Source organism: Pinus tabuliformis, chromosome 5_2 (genome assembly GCF_031772625.1).
Source record: "Pinus tabuliformis cultivar Carrire ecotype Pingquan chromosome 5_2, CPIR1, whole genome shotgun sequence".
NCBI classification, from domain to species: domain Eukaryota; kingdom Viridiplantae; phylum Streptophyta; class Pinopsida; order Pinales; family Pinaceae; genus Pinus; species Pinus tabuliformis.
The window spans coordinates 475,343,141-475,350,704 of NC_142306.1; positions in this window are offsets into that span (position 1 = coordinate 475,343,141).

Genomic DNA, 7,564 nt, shown 5'->3' on the forward strand with positions numbered 1-7,564 from the left:
ACATTTTCTATTGATGAGAAATGAAATACATACATAGTAATTTGACTTGTCATAAAGTTGACACATACATACCTACAAAAACAACATCAACATAATTAATTATAAATAAATAAAGAATCAAAAGGAAACTTTAACACATATATTTTAAGTAAACTTTATTAACTTTTATATAAAAATCAATTTTCTATGAAAAATAATAAAATGTTTATAAATATCACTATTATTATGATAAGGATGGAAATCTACTGTCTGATGGGGGTGGTTTTAATCGTCACAGTTTCATCAGTGCACATGATTAAGATACCCAATAGTGGAATGGAGTGTGTGTTGGATTCCTTGGGATCGAGAGCCTTCCTCTCCACATCTCATATCCTTGTCCTTGTGTGGAAAATTATCATTTCATGGTTTAGGGCTTACCTACCTTGATCCCATCATCTTAAATGCATGCAAATGGATGCATGTGTTGTGGAGTGTGAAATTCTCTTTGCTATCAAGTATCATACCTTAGAAGTTGCAATGAGAATGATCTATCATGGAGGATTGGTTGTGGTAGAGGATATCCTGACGCAATGTTCACAGAGCTAATTCATGAGTGTATGATTTATGGGTACTCTATGCTTGTTAATCAATGTGCCTAAGAGTACACTTGTCCCTTCATGAATTTCACATACATTGATTTCTCCATTCAGAGACTCAATCCCCTCATATTCATGTGTCATTATAAATGCATGAGAAATTTTTAAGGGTGGTGGCATAAATATGCCATTGGTATTTTTGAGGAGGTTCTCAATTCGTCATGTTGTTCCTGACGATGTTCGGTGGTCTGTTGGTGGGTCTCTTCTGGACTACCAGAAGGTTCATCTCTTCGCTATTATCCTTCTTATGGTAAGTTTCTTTCATGATCTAAGCTTAAAGCCTTATGGTATCCACTCTATTATTTTATGAATTTAAAAATTGTTCATTGTTTTTCGTTCTTTTTCTCCATAATACGGGTATCGATCCTTCTTTCGAACTGGTGGTCATTTTACTTTATTTGTCGTCTCAAGTTCCTGATAATGTTGATTTTTTTTTCAACTACCTAGTATTGGTTCCTAGAATTTGGTACCTCGACACCTTTTCCACTTGGTTTTGATACTATATTTTGGTCATCTAGTCTTGTAGTTGGTTCAAGGTTGTTGGGTCCTCAATGTTTCTACATCTCACAAATTTTGGTTTATTGGGAGGTAGCGCTTATTCTCTTGTTAAAATCTAGCCACATTTCTTTATATCTCCACTTACTTTCTCTTCTCATAGTAGATGATTTCCTCTTTCTTTGGCTGCTTGCTCCATACACAAGAGTAAATCTCCCTACCTTCTCACCTTTTTCTTCATGTCATTTGCCCCATTACCCCATTTCCTATGTAATTATCGCTCTATGGCAAAGATTGCTTAGTCGTCGTGGTGGCACACCCAATTCATCTGTTGGCATTATGATGCATGTGTTGTCCTTGATGGAAACTCACTTGTAACAGAAAAAGTATACGGTAATTAGATAAATCCACAGTTCAGTTCAAAGGTGACAAAATGATGGAACAAAATACTAGAATGATGGGTCAAAGGTTTACAGATTAGAATAAGAAGTTTGATACCGGTGAATATTTGAAAATCTATACATGGGTTCGTCAAGGCCAAGTCACATATACCTGATTGTTTGGTGAAGCAAAGTAGTGTATGATTTTTTCACCATGATATTCTAAATACCAAGGTTCCTTACCATGGTATTGGCCCATAGTAATTAGCGTGGAATATTGATCCCATAAAATATTACCACCGGCACTAGTGTAGTTTTACCCATGGTATTAGATAAGGGCTAAACTATATAAAGAGGTGAAATCAAAGTGTTAGGTGTGCAAGTGAAATGATTTTTGATGAATACTTCAATATGAAGTATATTTGCATTATAAGGGCCATAATTGTCACATAGACCAGAAATAACTATGCACTGATGAATACAATGATGGATCATGATCATGAGACCTGAAATGACTTTTCATTGTACGATCTTCTCATGGATTGACTAGATCTAAGTACTGATGCATGTTTTTATCTATGAAAATCATGATATTGTTATTTCTAAAGTTCTGAAGAGCTGTGAAATTTTAGGTCAAAATTTGTAGATCTATACGCTGGTTGGTCTCCGGAAAAGCGCATATACATGCGGGTTCGCTTCTTCAAAGTCGTATATATAAATTAACGATTTATGTTCATAAATGACTAATCAACTTGATTAGTGTTGTTGTTTCTCTGCTTTCTCTCAATGATGTCCTCATGTTGATCTGGGTTCAATAATAATGTCTGAAGTAGAACTCATTGAATGATGAAGTTGAATTTGTTTACATGTTGATTGGTTGAAGAGATTATTGATGTTGTTGAATGTATGAGGGTTATGTAAGATAATAGAATATTTCAGAATATATCTGGTCAACTCTGTGTCTGATTCAAAATTACAAGTTTTCAATTTTAAGTCTATTAAGATATGTAAGCAGGTTTCTCTACAGAAAATCGCATATACACATGGGTTACCTTAAGTGAAGTAGCATATATATTTTGGAATTTGAATGATCGAGGTTGCAGTTGATTCTCTATGGTGATGTAGTATTCTGAGTTCAGTTTTGTGTACTGATTAAAATGATCTAACTGTTCCAGTTGATTGGTTTAGTTTTGATTAAGTGTCGATTGATTGGTTTTTAGTGATTGGTTGATTTTGTGTGTTAAATATTGATGATTGTATTACAATGATGATTGAGAATAAGTGTTGATATTGGATCTAATGTGAAATTTTTGAAACATGGTCCATGGATGTTGTTGAGGGTTGGAACCTTTAGTGAGGAAGTCAAAGATTCCTGCCAGTAGTAGCTGGTGATCAGATCTGGAGGTTGGAGCTCCCTTCTAGTATGAGATGGAAAATGGGTGGAGGTTGTAGCCTCCAACATATGGGTGCCTGCATACTGGTATGAGTCTGCACCAGTACAAGAATGTAAGAAGTTTTTTATATTAATAATTTTTGAATAATGAGATTGCAACAACAGTGGTTTTCTCCCACATTAGGTTTCCACCTTAAATCTTGGTATTCATGTGTGTTACTTTATTTTGTTCTTACTGCACCTATTTACTTCTTATCAAATTCTTGACAAATCTCTTGCATTCTGGTTCAAGTTCAACAGATAAGGAATTAGTTATTTTACAATTTTACTAAGCATACTCTAGTTTCTTTTACAATAGTCACGTATATATGTTGTTGGGTTCAGTAAATTCGCGTATACATTTCATAAAAGAAAAATATTATTGAGTTTTTAAAAATACTATTTCACCACCCCCCATATTATTTTCCCCAACAATTGGTATCAAAGAAGGTCCTTCAAAAGAAACTTGATCACTTGAAGGAAGATCTCCCAAGATGAGAAATCAAGACAGAATGACATCTATCAGACCATCACTCTTCAATAGAAATAATTTTATGTATTGGAAGACAAGAACCAGATCATATCTTCAGTCTCTTGGACCAGATGTTTGGGAAATTGTGGAAGGCAGTTACCAATATGTAGTTGCAATTCCCACAGATGCAGCAGAAAAGAAGACGTATGAAACCAATACCAAATCTGGCAAATTTATTATTGGGAAGTCTTACAGAATATGAATTTGTCAAATTTATGAAGCTAAACACAACAAAAGAAATATGTGACATAATCATTTAAAGCTATGAAGGTGATACCCAGGTAAAAAGTTTTAAACTCCAAATTCTCAAAAATCAATATGAAACTCTCAGAATGTATAATGATGAGAGTATTGCCAGTTTATTTCTACATATAGATGAGATTGTAAATCGCATGAAAAATCTGGGTGAAGAAATAAAGGACACTACTTTAGTAGAGAAAATATTAAGATCTCTAACTCCTAAATTCGAGTCAAAAGTGTCTGCCATTGAAGAGAAGCAGGATCTGCAGACTCTTACTATTGCTCAACTTCATGGGATCCTGACTTCTTTTGAAATGAGGAAAGGAGATCCCTCAGAATTCAGGGAAGCCACATTTAAAGCATCTGCAAAGGGAAAAGAAAAGGAAGAACACAAGGAAGGATACATATCAGAAGAAGATGAGGTGAACTCTGTAAAGAAAATTGACCTGGGCACTGACCATGAAAAAGGGAAGGATATTGTAAAAGGTAATAGGAGACAGTTTGATCGTAGAAGAAGTTATTATATTCATAAAGATAATGATGGCTTGTTAGATAGTGAAGAAGGTTAATCTGATCAAGATCTTAAATTACTCATGGATTTTGAGAAAAATAATAATAAGTTTAATGATAAATTTGTGGATGCTTTAGAGGAAAAATATTTCTTTGAAGGAATTACTCAACTCAAAAATTTTCTTAGAAGAAAACAAAGTAGCCATATATACTTTGAAGTATCAACTCATAGAAAAAGAAAAACGTAATGAGAAGTTAGAATGTGAAGTAGTAAGTCTAAGAAAGAAACTTTAGAAAATAAAAAATATGAATCTTAGATTTGCTAAAGGATCTGAAACCTTAGATGAAATTATCAAGGTACAATGCTCTCCTCTTATGAAGACAGGCCTTGGATACACTGGAGAAATATCTCAAACAAAAAAGTCTTCAGCCACCACTGGAAGCTATCTAAATGTAGCAAAAACTAGTTAGCAAAACTTGAGTCCTCATCAAAAGAATAAAGGCATTCCACAGGTAAATCATGTTCACTCCAATCCAAGGATGAACAACAACAGAAGCACCAGTCAAAAGGTAAACAACACCAGAAGATTCTATGATCACATAAATTTATTCTTTAATGGACAATGTTTCTCATGTCATAATTTTTGTCATAAAGCTGCTCAATATGTTGCATACAAAACTATCATGACTAGAGAAGCAAGAAAGCAAAGGAATGAGATGGGAGTTAAGCAGAACACTTATATATCTTCTCACCTATTATAGATGAAATTGAATGCTCATTTTGCAATAACTTTGGACATGAATAATCTGAATGTGGGAGAAAATTACAACCAACATCTCAAAAGGAGAAAATATCAGCAAATTCTAAGGTATGGAAAAGGAAGGAGTTACAGTTTGAAAGTTGTGGAATAACATTGTTTGCAGAAGGAAAAGAAAATCGATGGTACATTGCTAGCGGATGCTCAAAACACATGACAGTTGATAAAGATACAATTATTTCATACAATGCTTTAGAGAAAGAAAAGAATTTCACTTTTGGAAATGACTCACTTATTGTCATTAAGGGTAAAGGTTCTTCTTTTCTAAAATAAAAAGTTAAAGCTAGTAATGTTATGTATGTTGATGGATTATAGCAAAACTTGTTGAGTGTTAGCCAAATGTGTGACCAAGGAAATGAGGTGGTATTCTGATCACAAGAATGTGTGGTTCCTGAACTTGAAACAGGAAAGACCATAATAAAAGGAACAATAATCCCGATAAATTTGTATATATTGAAAGGTGGCAAAGAATAACTTTACCTAGGTAAGGAAAAAGAAAAATAGTTATGAAGGTTGGGACATCTAAGCTTCTCTCAAATAAGAAAATCAAGCAGGCTCAAAGTTGTTCGTGATCTACCCTACATCACAATACCACAAAGTACCATATGTAAGTAATGTCAATTTTGTAAGCAAACAAGATTTCAATTCAATGCCAAAGAAGGAACAACAAGCAAGCCTCTTGAACTTATACATATTTATTTGTGGGGACCAGTAAGGAAAACCTCACGTCATGGAGAACAATAATATATCTTATTCATTGATGACTTTTCTAAAATGTGTTGGATCGGTTTATTGAAACACAAATATGAAGCATTTGATAAATTTAAAGTCTTGAAGGCATTTGTTTAAAATGTATTAGATCTAAAAATCAAATGTCTCAGATCTGACCGAGGAGGAGAATACATATCAGATGAATTATTTAATTTTTGTGAACAACATGGCATAAGAAGACAATTTTCTGTAGCTAAAACTCCTCAACAAAATGGCGTGGCAGAACAAATGAATATAACTGTTCAATGAATGGCTCATGCTATGCTTGATGATTCTGGAACTCCCGACACCTTCTGGGGTGAAGTTGCGCATACTGTAGTAAATATTCTCAATAAGGCTTATGTTCATGTGAATAGTGATAAAACTCCATATGAACTTTGGTATGGTAATCCTCCCATTGTAAAGAATTTTAGAGTTTTTTGTAGCAATGTTTCATAAAAAATAATGATGAAAAACTTGGTAAGTTTGAAGCTCGAGTTGATAAAGGAATACTTATTGGTTACTCATCTAGAAGCAAAGGATACAAATTTTACAATAGGAGACTTCGAAAAATTGTTGAGTGCATTGATGTTGTGATTGATGAAGCATGCATAGGGCCCAAAAGGGTAATATCAACAAAAGAGGATGATGATGATGAATGCTTTCCCACATCGTATTGCAACGATATAGAATAATAAACTAATGAAGCAACAGAAGAAGATACATCAAACAACGAAAAGGGTCCATCGAGGTATGCTCAAAAGAATCATCCTAAAACTCAAATTCTAGGAGAAACGGAATCTAGGGTACAAACCAAACGAACCCTTGTAGGATCTTCTAGTTATCTATCTTTATTATCCACCATTAAACCCAAAAATGTAAATAAAGATAGTAAAGATAAATGTTGGGTTAAGGCCATGAATGAAGAACTTGATCAAATTGAAAAGAATGATGCTTGGGAATTGGTTCCAAGGCTTCATGATAAAAATTTTATTGGGACAAAATGGTTATTGAAAAATAAGTTGAATGAAAATGGATAGGTCATTAGGAACAAAGCTAGACTTGTTTGTAAAGGTTATGCTCAACAATAAGGTATAGAATTTGAAGAAACATTTGCACCAGTAGCCAGACTTGAAACCATAAGAATGTTTCTTGCATTTTTAAGTTTTCAAAATTTCAAAGTTTATCAAATGGATGTGAAATATGCCTTCCTTAATGGAGATCTAGAAGAAGAAGTATACATTGAAAAACTAGAAGGATTCCTTTTTGGGAATGATGAAAACCTTGTGTGAAAACTCTTAAAGGCTTTATATGGGCTAAAACAAGCTCCACAGGCATGGTATTATTGTCTTGACAAATATCGTCAACAACAAGGTTTCACAAAAGGCTTTGGGAAAAATAACTTGTACACAAAAATTCAAGGTGATAAACTACTAATTATTGTTGTTTATGTTGATGATCTCATCTTTGGTAGTAATGAAGAATCTATGAGCCAAAAATTTTCTTCTGATATGTAGTAAGAATTTTAAATGTCGTTACTTGGGGAACTAACCTATTTTCTTGGTCTATAAGTGCAACAAGAAAAAGATTACATCTTTCTCTCACAAACAAAACATCTCAAGAAAATTCTGAAGAAGTATGGGATGGAAGATTGCAAACTTGTATGTACTCCCATGATGACAGAATGTAGCCTCAGTTCTAATGACAATTCTCTCGCGGCAAACCAACCAGAATACATGTCTATGTTTGGAAGTATGCTTTATCTAAGAGGT